The sequence below is a fragment of the Anas platyrhynchos genome, chromosome 3 (assembly GCF_047663525.1).
Source record: "Anas platyrhynchos isolate ZD024472 breed Pekin duck chromosome 3, IASCAAS_PekinDuck_T2T, whole genome shotgun sequence".
Classification (NCBI taxonomy): domain Eukaryota; kingdom Metazoa; phylum Chordata; class Aves; order Anseriformes; family Anatidae; genus Anas; species Anas platyrhynchos.
The window spans coordinates 87,097,534-87,111,985 of record NC_092589.1 but is presented as its reverse complement, the minus strand read 5'-3'; the positions used below and the strand labels follow the sequence as shown (position 1 = coordinate 87,111,985).

The window sequence follows — 14,452 nt, the reverse complement described above, 5'->3', positions numbered from 1 at the left end:
GCCCTGTTGGCAAATGCCAATACCCACAATTTCAAACCTGCAAACCAGACCTGCAGACTGGTTGTTTTGAATAATTTACCCTGCTAACAATTCAGTCTCTGATGTGGTTGTTCCAAGCAGGTGTAAATCTGTGTCCCCTCCAGCACACTCTTGTGACTGAGGTTTAGGGTCAATTTCTTCCTCCCATCACTTAAGCATATTTTTGAGCCCTCAACAGTATCATCTGCTCCAGCAGGTGCCTGTTCTCAGAAATGCATCAGGTAGACCGTACTTCAAGTGAGTGAAAGTACGTGATGTTTTCCACTCTCAGAGGAGAAGAGGCAATGCATTTCCGTGGGTTTCATCATTCCCTGAGAACACCCAAGACCCCTCCACTGTCAGTGAAGGGACAGACATGCTACTGTTTGGTGGATGAGAATAGCCTCTGCAGCATTTGAAAAACACATTTCTCTCGTCACTGACTATAAAGTTTCTTTTATAGGCAATATATGGCGTTATATTAGGTGGACTGGATCACTCTCACCCTCCTTTATTCCTTTTTTCTGTTTGTCCCTTCCCTCCCTCTCTTTACTTCCTCCCTAGGCCAAGTGCCAAAAATGCTTAGCGAGGCAGGATCTCAGCTATCAGCTTAAATTGTCAAACTGGCTTCCACCTCTTTCATTTCAGAGAGCACTGTAATTGAAACTCCTCTTATTTTAGGTGGTGGTAGTATTTTAAACTCAGAACTATGTAAAGAACTGGAGATAATGCTAAACTGCTTAGCTGAGAAGGGGTGGCTACAGACCCAGTGAGGAAATGTTTGCATAAATCTTATGTAGGCAGATTCTCACCTAGAAAAAGCCTGCGTTTCTGCCAAAATATTCAGAATCTTTCTGGCATCCACCGCAAGACAATTGTCAGTCTTGATTGGTCCGGCAGGGAAAGGCTTTTGCTTTCATTTTCGTGTGTTTGGTGCCAGCATATTTCCCTGACAAGTGATGTGAGAGGTGACTGGAAGAGTTCATTGACTGTGGAGATACCGATGCAGGAAACCTTCCTTCTTCCACAGAGGTGAGTGCAAGCCTGCAGTTGCTCCTGAGGAGGATGTGTTGCCAGTGTGCTCAGTTTTTAAACAGTCCCTAGGTTGCATGGGCTGATGCTCTTCAAATATTGCAAGTGGAAGGATGGGTGAGTCCAGGCTTCGCTTTGCAGCAAGAGCTCTGAATTAAGAAACCTGGGAGGTATCCTGGTGGGGAATACTCAGCTGAAATGTGCTTTGCACCACTTTATATATATTTATTTTTCATTATTATTCCTGTGGCTAGAAATCAGGGACTTCATGGACAAAAGAGTCCCAAAACACTGTTTAATTAGTTGGTAACTAGGTGATAAGTAAAAATGTAAACATTTACTAAACCAGAGAAACTTGATTAAGTTGCTGATTGCTTCTGTTGTGCCTATTCTGTCAGGCATTAGGGGGCAATAGCAGGAGAGGAAAGCATATATAGGTTATGCCAATTCTACATGGAACTGGCTGGGCTTCTTAGTGGCTTATTTCCAGACACTTGAAAGTTCGAGTGACAGGACTGGAGTGGGAGGCTTGTTTGGTTTTCGTGTGAAGGTGGCAAATTATAAAGATAGTAGCATTCCAGTGAGGTGTGCCTCAGCCCTTAAAATGCTTTAATTTATCAGTTGTTATCAGCTAATCAAGAATAATCCTGAGCAAGGAGCCTAAGGATGAGGTTAGAGGGGACTGGGCACAAGGACGGGACTGTATTGCCTCAGGTAGCCTCAGCAATGCTTTGCAGTCTGAGGTATTGACAGTGGGAGCAATGAGACGCAGCTTTATCCAGGAAGACTAGGAGAAGTGTTTTACAAAGGCTGACTGTAAGGTTGCTGACCTTAACAAAGAAAGATTTCTTATACTATATGCAAATGAATCTTCTATGGGGAAAAAAAAAAAAAAGTGTTATATTTTGATTTGTTGATGGAAAAATGCTGCACAGCATGTCTCATAAGCAATATAGCAAGTGTCACTAAACACTAGGGATGAGAGGAAAAACAGAATATCTTTTGGGAGATGGACGTACTGGGACAATTGAGCATCTGCACTGCAAGACTCTTGCACAGAATCAGTATTTTGTGGTTCATTCTGCTTCAGTTTGAAAACATTTTCTCAACATTCACATTTTATGCAGAACTGGTACTTAAATTTCAGCAATCTCCTAAGCTGATATGCTTTCCATCTGAAAATTTCTATTTAAACTCTGTTGTATCCTTCCAAAAACATAAGATGCTCTGCTCAAAGCCATTCTGATACAAATCTCCCTTCCCAAGTGATACTGGATATCTGTTTGGCATCACAGATCTAAGAATGTAATAGAGCTATTTTTCCATTTCAACATGAATTCAGTTGCCAAGGCCAGCATCTTCACTACCCCACTTTAGCATGTATGCATGCTAAATCCATTATTCATACTGTCTGTATGTCATCAGCAGAAATTTGCCTACGTGCTCCTTCAGAAATGGGCTGCCACTGCATAGCCTCACCTAACCAGCTGTGGGTACGTAAGAGCTTGCTTTTATTTTCAGATAATATCATATGTTACAATTGTGAGTCTGAAAGTATTAAAAGTGGACTTGTTTGGTGATATGTTTTTTATCACTTGCTGTTTGAGAGCCAGTCTTAGCTGTCTGGGTTAAGATAGAACAAGCCAGTAACGATGTCCCCATAAAGTAACAGAAAGAAATAATAGTTGTTTCTTCTAGGCAGTTACTCATTTAAAAACTAGAAAAGCTTCTTCCAAAACAGGAAAGCATATATGTAATGTGTGGACCTAGCAAATGTTCTCACAGGTCCTGTGTCTCGTCTGCAAAATGTTCCTACCTGAGGGAGCAGTGGTCCTGTAACCGAGGGTTGTGCACACAAGTAAAGTGTTGTATAATATCCATTTGTCTCTTGTCTATTCAAAAATCAGACAACAACAACAAGGAGTTATTTTCATAGAAGAAGGCTCTTCTAAAAAACAGGCAAACAATTATATGATATCTGTTAACACTGTTCAGGCCGAAAGGTCAGCAAAAAAAATAAAAAAGCTTTTGAAGTTTCTGATCAGGCACAGGCTTTTGCAGACACCATCAGACTTTTTATTTCACTTGTCTTCCAGGGTGAGACAGTCACTCAAAAATGGGATCAATGGCTCTGATCAATACCTCGCCCAATATTGTGAAAGGTCATATATCATTGTCTCCTAGCGCTAGGGTAATTTGCAAACAGACGTTACTTTTATTGGAGCAGTGCCCAGAGGATTCAAGCAGGATGCTCAAACGCCACTCTGCTAGGCAGGCACAAAACAAAATAGTCCATACTTATCTCTCAAAGAGGAAGGAGCTGTGACAGCAGTAAAATGCAGGCACTGAAGGTTTGTGAGGGAAGGGGTAAGTGAAAATTATGGCAGAGGAATGGCAGAGCAAGGCAGTGCCTTCGAGCCACTGTTCTGTAAGGCTGAGGAAAGTCTGTAAGGGGCAGCTCATTAGGAGATTGCAACTGTCTCCAGCACCTAAAGCAATAAGTAGATTTTTCAGAAGAGCGGTGCCTGCATATTTCTGAAAATCTCCTCATAGCCTCACTGTGGGAGCCACAAATTTCTGAGTGCTACTGAAAGCTTGGCATTTGCTTAGCAGTTGACATGGAAGCAAAACCTATCCAAAAGTCTGTTTCAGTGTGCCTGCTTGCAGTGTGAGTCAGTGCGTGCTCCTCCTCTGTGCCCATTACCAGGCACTGTTGTGTCCTAGATGTGGGAATTACTGATGTCATCAAAGGTTAATTGTGAAAGAAATAATTTCATTTGTAAGTACCCCCAGCTGAGAAGCTGTTAATCACACCCCAGGCAAGCTTGCCAGTTTGCATTTCTAAAGATTCAAGAAAACAATGTTATGGCCTGGTATTTGTTTTATAGCACTGTATAATGAAAGTGGGAGTCTTGCTATTTTATGTAGATATGAAATGTAACAGTGGCTGCATTTGTGTACACTTTTTTTTCTTTCTGTAAAATGGCATAAATTTATTGTATTTCACATATAGAGAAAGCTCTAATCTCTGATTAGATTATTAGATTAACTCATGCTTAAAGGGAAAAATAAAATATTTACTTGCAAATAAATTTAAAAATGTAGTGAAATTGAGCTTCACAGACTGTCAGATTTCAGGGCTGTGAAATCAGAGTTTCCTTAAAAGGAAACACTGCATCCTAAATATTTCATTAATAATTATAATTGTTTTAAGTATACCATAACTGCGTTAAATTTGTTGTTTTCCTTTATAAACCCATTTAATTTTTCAATTGTCTACTGGCAAACATTGCCTTCAGTGAAGTCAACACGAGAATAACATCAGGGAGGAATCTAAGATAATACAATCCCTTTCATCGAGTGCCATGAAAAGTTTATTAGCTGTCTCAACCACTGTGTGCAAGTACATTCATCTGACTGTCACTGGGATGTAGATACACAACAGGACAGATAATGAAACTATTTGGTTTGCCTTGTTTCCAAATTCCAGGTAAACACTTCTCTAAAACTGGAGAAGTCACGCACCTTCTGTGATAGTACATGATCTAAATTCATAACGTACAGTTTTAAATTATTGACCATTCTGAATATTAAGTTATATCTCATAATTATACATGTGACCAATTTTCTTCAATTAGGGTGACTGGCTTTCAAAGCAACACTAACCCTTCCACACAAATTGCAATAATTATATATTTCTTTACATTCATTGCAGATATATAGAGCCATGATGTATAAAATAAAAATATGAATATAAAGAATTACAAATAAAAATATGAATATAAAGAAGTATTTCATTCTTATGAAATAAAGAAGTATGGTGGCAAATACACCAGCTGAATCCTTGGCTCACCAGAATGACAATATTCCAAAAATAATATAAGGTGAGATGGACTTCTTTGTACTTGTGATGATTTTACATCACTTTGTACTTGTGATGGTGGGCAGCTGAGCTCCACCACAACCACTCTCTCACTCCCCCTCCTCAAAGAGGAACACGGAGAAAATACGATTAAAAGGGCTCAAGGGTTGATGTAAGGACAGGGAGATCGCACAGTAATTATTGTGATGGGCAAAATAGACTCAGCATAGGGAGACAGTAAGATTTATTGCTAATTACTAACAAGCTAGAGAAGTGAGAAACAAAGGAAAGAAACCAAAAGCACCTTCCCCCCCCCATTCACCCTCTTCCACCTCCTCCCCCCGAGCGGTGCAGGAGAACAGGGCAATGGGGGTTACAGTCAGTCTACAGCGCTTCTTCTCTGCTGCTCCTCGGTCACTCTCATCCCCTGTGCTGTGGGGTCCCACCCACGGGATACAGGCCTTGGTGAACTGATCCGACGTGGACTTCCCACAGGCAGCAGCTCTTCCAGAACTGCTCCAGATATGGGTCTGTACCACAGGGCCCATCCCTCAGGAGCAAACTGCTCCAACCTGGATCCCCCACAGGCCAGGTCACCTGCTCCTGCATGGTCTTCTCTCCACAGGCTGCAGGTCCGGCCTGGAATCTGTTCGGGCAGGGATCTTCCACAGACTGAAGCCTCCATCTGTGTCCACCTGCTCCACCGGGGGCTCCTCCATGGGCTGCAGCGTGGAACCCTGCTCCACCGTGGTACTCCATGGGCTGCAGGGGGACATCCTGCTTCACCATGGTCCTCACCACAGGCCGAAGGGGACTTCTGCTCCGGCACTTGGAGCACCTCTCCTCCTCCTTCTTCACTGACCTTGGTGCCTGCAGGCTGTTCCTCACTCTTCTTACTCTCCCAGCTTCTGTGTGTGATGCGGCTTTTTTTTTTTTTTTTTTTTCCTGTCTTAAATATGAGGCGCAAACAACATCACTTATTGGCTCAGCTCTGGTCAGCAGTGGGGTCCTTACCAAACATGGGGCAGCTTCTAGATTCTTCTCACAGAAGCCATCCCTATGACCCCCTGCTACCGAAACTTTGCCACATAAACCCACTACAATACTTGAAAGATACAAATAAAAAATAAACTTAAAAGAAAGCTGATATGGGAAACAGCTTGTTCAAGTTGAGTATTGCACTACTAAAATTATCCAAATAACCCTAATTTGAATCTTATTAATATTCTTGAGATCGAAAACCTTGTCATGACTAATTTTTACGCAGTACAAATCTGACATTAAGACACATTCTAAGAAAAACGTTTATTAATTATACTAGACTAGATTGTGATTCTGGTATTCACATGGAGTATCCTTTCCTAAATGAAAATACATTGGACTCACACTGTTATTTGAAGAGCACAGTACTTAATGCAATTACAGCCCACCTGACTGACAATGTGGAGATCTTGGTACACCTGAGGGTGAAACTCTACCAGGTTCGTTATTCCAGAGAAACTCTTCACAGTTGATACACTGATGGTGAAGGTGTTATTGCCACATAAACACACAAACCAGACCTTGACAATATTCGTAGAATATTTAGCTGGCAGAGTAGAAGAAAATTGTCAGTAACTGTTGTGACTAAATGCTTAATTATTTCCTAAGAAGTGAGCTGACCTCATCTTATGCCAAATGGTTCATATTTTTATGTAACACCTAAGAGGTCTCGAAATTCCATATTGTCCTCTAAAATACAAGTTCGTTACAATGCAGCCATTACTAAAGTCTTTAAGGTCTTGCTTTCAGAGTAAACCTATGGAAGCCCGAATTTACATCCCAGTCCTACTCCAAAAATTTATGTACCATAAATCCAAATTCCATAAGCAAATTTGCCACAAATATAGCATATATTTCTTGAGAGAATTTTTCACCATTGCACCAACATGTTGTCTGTGTGGGTTTTGTTTGAGGAGATCAGAGGTAGCAACTTCATATTTAATAATGAAAAATTTATTGTAATGTTAACTACAAAGAACCCACTCCTACTCCATAACCATTAAAATGCAGAACGTCATCTATTCAATAATGCAGAATTGTTGCATATTAAATATTTAAATCTATAAATATTAAAAAAGCACAGGTCAGTGCTTTAACCAACAGAGGTAGTTGTACACACAGTTATCGTTGTAAGTCTTAAGGGTCATGCATTTGTTATGGTGTAGAGCAAAAAAGATATGATAAAAAGTAGCCATATGATAAAGTAAATTTTGATTCATTTTTTTCAGATGAGCGACAAGGACAAGAAATGTTGGATTAACTCAGGGGTCTGTGGTTGTCCTTTGGTAAGGACATATTCCTATTTCAATCTATCAAGCCAATGTGCTGGAGTCAGCTTTGTAAGGGCATGGCATGAAGATGCTTATAAAAGTGACTGCAGCCAAAATTACCTTTGCCAGCCTCACTCCTTTACATCACTTTGACAGAGTCAAGAGGCCAGAAACATAATATTGTTTTTCACTTCCTTGGTCTGGAAATGCCTGGACAGTCTATGCCAAATGTATCCACTATGACCAGAGAAGTGATTGCCATGCAGGAGATGAGAAGGAAACTCCTGGGTTGTTGCAGTCCAGGTGTTCACCATGCCCAGGAAGGGGGAAGCTGAGCGGGCTTTGAGAGTCCTTCAAGTGATCCTGTCAGAACAAAGCAAACTTGAAGCACTGGAAGGCTACAGCTAGCTCCTCAGCAGTGATTCTTCTTAGATGTGTCAGCAGTTTCTGCATGCAGGTAGCATCAGCCTTATTCTGACAAAGAAAATACAGACTCGTGGCAGTAGAGGTAAGAGGCTCTTTGCAGTCTGAACTAAATCCACATTCCTTGAGCACTCAGCCGGAGTAGCTGGTTACTACATCCATGAGTTGTGACCTATGTGAAAGACATGCATGTGACTCAACAACAGAAAGGAACTTGGACAGTCTGTGCAGCACAGGTCTGCCAGGGCTGTGTTGAGGGAAACCTTTCCTTCTTCACTCAGTGGTGTCCCAGTCAGACACACTGGGGAATGACTGGAGCATGACCATCCTGTTGTATAATCTTATCTGAGTTAGCCATGCTGATGGCTGATTAACCTCAGCTTACAAACACCAAATAATACTGCATGTGGAGGTGGAAACAGATGTCTCTGGCATGAAGCAGAAAGGTAAGTAGTGGACATCTGGCTCTCCTCTCTAGCTCCATGTGACAGCTCTGCTGCCACAACATGCAGGGAGGATGCAGCATGTGTCTCCTTCATCTGCCTGGGTCTTATGGTTGTAAATGAGGCAGCAGCAGCTGCTTTAGGCAGTATTTTTCCCTTTTGTAGAATTGGTTATGCTCGTTTAGAAGAAATATTTATTGATAATGGGCTCAGGGGGGTAGGGCAGGATGTATCACTGTCATGGTGACAGATGGGAATTTATGGGCGAGGCTACTTATCCATGCTGTAATGGACAGGGAACACTGAGACCTTTGGGATGAAGGAAGGACATCAGCCCTGTGATATCCTGGTTTGTGAAGGGTATGAAGATGACAGGGACCTCCTGGAGAGATCATAGAATCATAGAATCATAGAATATCCTGAGTTGGAAGGGACCCTTAAGGATCATCAAGTCCAACTCTTGACACCGCACAGGTCTACCCAAAAGTTCAGACCGTGTGACTAAGTGCACAGTCCAATCTCTTCTTAAATTCAGACAGGCTCGGTGCAGTGATCACTTCCCTGGGGAGCCTGTTCCAGTGTGCAACCACCCTCTCTGTGAAGAACCCCCTCCTGATGTCAAGCCTAAATTTCCCCTGCCTCAGCTTAACCCCTTTCCCACGGGTCCTGTCACTGGTGTTAATGGAGAAAAGGTCTCCTGCCTCTTGACACCCCCTTACGAGGAAGTTGTAGACTGCGATGAGGTCTCCCCTCAGCCTCCTCTTCTCCAGGCTGAACAGGCCCAGTGCCCTCAGCCATTCTCGAGTGATGCTGTGCCCAGATCTCTCTGGGCACAGCATCACTCAGGCTCAGAGGACCTAAGACATAGCCTCTCTGGGCCCTCTGAGAAATGCAGTAGCCAAAATCACTTCATACATATTCAGCAACTTTAATCATGCTGACACTGTTTTCTACTACACTTGATAGCTCACATGGGGCCTTCAAATCTCCAGGCTTTGAGAAGAACTCTCCAATGTTTGCCCTAACAGAATTTGCTGAACTGGCTTGAAACAAACCTGGTCCATTTAACACATTTAGCAATAACTCCGAAGCAGCTGCATGTTTTTTTCTGACTGATATTTTCCTGGTTCCCATCTTCATTTTAATCTGTCTTTCTTGTTCCTTATCTGTGCCTGTAGCTGTTATATTTTAGAGTCATCTTTTCCACATCTATTGAAAGCTTAAACTTCATTGGAAAAATAGGAGAAGGGAAAATGGGTAAGGGAAAAGTTCTTTCCTTTCTTTCTTTTTGTTTATTTATTTTATTTTTTATTCTTACAAGTTCCAAAGCTGGTTTATGAAGAATTAGAGAGAAACTAGACCATGCAGGAAAAAGAGCAGAGAATCCTCAGGGAATCACCAGAGTTTCCTCATCTAGCTGTACAGGTAAGCAATAAATTATGTTGAAAATTAATAGTTAGATGCATTCACTGCTGTTTTTGCAAAACTGTTATTCCAAAGTGAGGAGCCCCTATGTCATCCATCCGTGTGCTTAAAAACATGATTATAGATATATATATATATATATATATATATATATATATATATATATATTAGGGCTTAATTCCATTTTAGATTAATGAAAGTCATAAATAGTTTCACAAGTCCAGTGGAAGGAGAAAAAGATAAACTTGATGGAAACAACATTCATTTAACATGATGTTTTGAAATTAGAAACATTGCTTTGAAATTGAATGGTTGTTAGGCAATCTGGGCCTGTTTAGCAAGGTTGTATTTAGTCATATGACTTTGAAATTAAAAATCAATTTCATAGTCATGTGTTTGTCCTAAACTTGTTTCTAAGGAGTCTTGATATGCTACCTTGTGTAATACTCCCTTGTTTTAATGGTGTGACAACTCTGCAAAAGATTGATGGCTGCTATTACCAGTGGAGAGCATACAGGTCTCATCTCAAGCTGCATATTTGACTGTGCTTCAGAACAGAAGCCACAGCCAATGCCAGATCTCTGGTCTCCTGAAATTTTGTCCTTCTTAGGATGACCATTTTTATCCCATTGTAATATTTATCTAATTTGTGATTATAATTTGCTGAATTCTGCAACTCTAAAGCCAAATGTGGTGCATCAGTTGATCTAACTTGGACCTTGCCAGGAGGAGGAAGTCAGGATGTAGAAGCAGTTAATTATTTTCCAGTATGAAGTTAAGTAGTCTGAGGTTAGAGAGAAAAAGATTAGTAAAGCAATTCTAATTGATTTGATACGGACAAGTCAACGGTATTCACTTGTGATCAGCACCTATGCAATAAAGGAAATTAAAACAGCAGGATACCCCATTCTTTTGTATGTTTTACTAGCCCCTGGGTACAATCCCATGGTTCCCGCATGAATTTGAAGTTCTATTCCACTTCACTAATCATTTTCTCTTGCACAGCTCTGTCCAGCTTCATACAATTATGATTCTATGAATCTCACAAAACTGCACATGATTAACACCAGTGCCATTTTTTATTCTTTGTCATCACTTTAATTTACTGCAAGATTTTTTGTTCTTTGATCCACTAATTGGATCCTTTCTTCATTCTCAGTTTAGAATCTGATCTTTTAGGAACATTGAACTTGGCTACTCCTTGTGCCCATTCCTTGCCCTCTCTTTTTTATTATTTGTTTCCTTCCTTCTCCTGCTCATGGCACATTCTGTTTTTTACAGATGAAGAAGTTTGACACATGTCTATTTTTAGGCAATTGCCATTAATAAATTAAACCTTATCCATTTACATTCACAGATTATTATTAATAAATTAAACCTTATCTGTGTACCCTCACAGAAGGAGCGTGGGCTGGGAAGCTAGGAAGATGTGGCTTTCCATGCATGGTGCCACTTGAAGTGTCAGTGCCAGAGATTCTCTCATCTCCAGAAAGCAGACAGGTATGGTTAGTGTCCTTTCTTCTATTTGGGGAACCAAATTCCCCACTAGGAAAACTAAAGAGATTACTCCAGGGCAAAATGTGACCTAGTGTCTGTGTGATATTTTGTAAGTGTATATTTTTGCATCCTCCCTTAATATATTTCCTTTCACAATAATAAAGGGCATCTAACAAATACCAGACTGTCATCCCATCAGTGCTACTTCATGGTTTATGTGCTGCAAATATAAAATTTGTGATGGATCTGAGGAATTAACATTTCTGTGTGGCTTTTGCTTCTGAGCTGGCATGGCCTCTCCTCCACACCTGCCCTCTCTTCCAGAACTGGGCATGGTTAAACCATGCTTTGGTTTAACAAACTCCAGTTGTCCAGAAGAATGCATTTACATACCTGTCCTAGATATTGAAGGATAAATGCTGAAACTTTTGCATTTAAACATGTATCACAGCAGCAGACTAGAGACTCTGTGTGGGAAACATCAGTAGGTTTACTGTATAATAGCTTTTATTTAAATTTATCGACAGTCTTCCATAGCATTCACAGTGAATTAAAAGATTCCATTTAAATGCTTTTTACAATTTACAGTATTTACTGTAAGCACTGAAGGTTGACTGGGAACTATTAACACCTATTTATCAGAGTGTTATGTTCAACAGTCTTCAGACTTGGAATATGCATAATGCTTTTGGAACAGTTTTGCAGAGACAAAAATCTGCTGTGTGTTTCATCATTAACAAAGGACACAAGGAAGGCAGAGTTGCTATAGCACCTATATACATAGCAGTTCCTCAAGCCGTATTCAGAGTCAACTCAAATATGAGAGAGAGTTGAATTCTTCTCTTTGCTGTTTACTATGAACAGAAGAGTCAATTGTGTAAGATGCAGCTACTTAAGCACAAGAGAGGATGGCTGAGAGGTGCCCAGAAATGGAATTTGGTCAACACAGTCTTCATTACTGGTGATAATACATGAGAAGAAAAGAAAGAATCCAGGTTGCCACCCAGCTATAAAAGCATTTTATAATGCTTAAATATAAAGCCCTTAGAAAATGCTCTGAACAATTTTGGCATTAGAAAAAGTACCATGGAGACAACAAGAAAAAAAAAAAAAAGACATCACAGAAGAAAAAATAATGCAAAGCTTCATAATATAGATTGCTCCTTCTCTTAAATATCTGAAAGTAATATTCCAGACATATATCTGTAATGTCTAGGAGAGGTGTGACTTTTCCAGAAAACATGCAAATCCTCAAGTTCTTCATTCTTTTTTAATACCTTGGACAGAGACAAAGTAATATTACACTTCAGTAAGCCAAATGTTACAATTTTCTAATATCATATACAATACAGTATTTGAGTTTTTCTAAATAATATAAGCTCACAAATTAGAGATGCTGTAACTATTAGATGGTGGATTTGTTAAGCGAGTGTATGATCTTGCAGCAATGCCAGTGATCTTCAAGCAAATAATCTGGAAGACAACAGATCTGCAAAGAGGTGTCCATGCCACATATTTTTTGCATGTGCATATGTGTTGTGCCCCAGTGGGCAGCCAAGAAGCACACAGCCATTTCCTCACTCATCCACAGTACAAAAACAAACAAACAAACAAACAAAAAACTTACAGATTGAGATAAATATAGTTTAATAGGACAGAGAAGGAAGGAAATTTAATTACATTAAAAAAAAAAGTGATGCACAGTGTGATTACTCACTACCTGTTGACCAATACACAGCCCACTGGCCCAACAGCCCCCCTCAGTGAATTCCCCCAGGTCTTATTGTTCAGCACAACACCACCAGGTGTGGGCATCCCTTTGGCCAGCCAGGGCCACCTGGCCTGGCTGTGTCCACTCCCAGCTCCTGGTGCACCCCCAGCCTCCTCGCTGGCAGGGCAACATGAGGAGCAGTAAAGGCCTTGGCTCTGTGTAAACAGTGCTCTGCAACAACTAAATATATTAGTGTGCTGTCAAGACTATTTTTCTCCTCAGTCCAAAACACAGTGACATACCAGCCACTATGAAGAAAATTGTCTCACCCAAAACCAGGATAACATGCATGTACTCTTACATACATCATTTCTTGAAGCGATAAAGTAGGTTTCTTTATTATTACCATTAAATATTATTATTATTATTATGTTTATTTTATTTGTTTATTTATTTATTTTCAGATGCAGTGTTTCAGATTGTCTGATGAATGATACAAGATTTCTCCCATTACAGAAATCTCCTATACTCCTGCTCCCACGAGGAAATCCAGACTCTGGTCCACACTGTTGCAAGGAACAACTGCGCTGACTTTTAGAACTCTTTGGATCATACCTTTACTAAGCCAGGCACTGACTGATTTTGAATTTGGCTGGAATATATTTTGATATTTAGTTGTCTGAGACTAGCATAAAATTGTGCTTCCTGGGTTTCCTGTAAAACACACATTCAACAGGCTAGTAAAGTATACTTTAACCTGATGCAAAACTGTCTTCATTGCCCAGTATTTCTTTCAGCTGTACTACATCACTTGCAATATTAGTGTGATCTGACATAATATGTGATGGTATTTTAACTGTCTTGTTTTCTATGTCTTGCTATGGACAAATTTAATAAATAATTGTATGTTAGATTTTATGCCTTCTGTTCATGTAATTCTGTGACTCTGGTTCAGCCCCAAATACACCTAAAATTAAGTCTCTGTGTTTTATCATAGATTAAAATGTCACTGTGAACAGTTCTACCATTGTCTCAATTAGATCTAATAAATGTATTCTTGTTAGCCAATTAAATAATTCTATTTTATGAGAGATTGCATTAATAACAATTGGTATACATTAATTCAATTTTTAGGAAGGTATTGCCATGAATACAACTCATCAGGAGCATATCTCCCTGCTGTTGTTTTCAGGCTTCTATCATTTAAATGACTTATTATCTCAAAATTCAGAACAAAAGGACTTGACTGAAGCTCTTTTAAGTTGATTGAAAGTCAAACAAATTTCAAAATGCTTAGAACTAGCCTTGCTAGTTACTGCTATCTTTCTATCATAGATTAATAGAAAATCAGAGCAGGAAAGTCCTTTACAGGGTCATTTAGTTATATAACCAGAAACAGGAGCTGTTAGAAAGTTCAGTGACTGCATAATTCCTGGTGATGAAAATTTACTTATTTTGAATGTTTTTAGTTCTTTCTTATTCTATAAAAGCATGTCTTTTCCCACTGATCATTTTTTTCTCTTTCCTGGGCTGCACTGAGGATACAATTTATTTCAAGATGCTATTTTTTCCTGTCAAAATGACTTTTTTTCAGCCAATTGTTTTCCTTCAGCTCAGAGTCACAGCAGAGCTCTGCTCCTCAGAGGACCCCTATACCCCCCTCCCCCCCCCATTGAACCCATCCTGTGAATGACCCCTTTTGCTCATACCTATGTCCATGTGAGGAGTC

The 14,452-nt window shown here is 40.0% G+C and overlaps 1 long non-coding RNA gene across 3 annotated transcripts; it reads left to right on the top strand.

The window, feature by feature from the left end:
• The first annotated feature begins 407 nt into the window (after positions 1 to 407).
• LOC101789587 (uncharacterized) lies at positions 408 to 13,636 on the top strand. Of its 3 annotated transcripts, none has more exons than XR_003496555.3 (6): positions 408 to 1,050; positions 2,476 to 2,543; positions 7,183 to 7,239; positions 9,412 to 9,515; positions 10,915 to 11,015; positions 13,188 to 13,636. It is a non-coding gene; the product is annotated as an uncharacterized lncRNA (long non-coding RNA). The 3 variants fall into 3 exon arrangements; XR_001189367.5 differs by having other exon boundaries at positions 409 to 1,050; positions 2,479 to 2,543; XR_002401296.4 differs by lacking the exon at positions 2,476 to 2,543 and having other exon boundaries at positions 411 to 1,050.
• Positions 13,637 to 14,452: the final 816 nt, after the last annotated feature.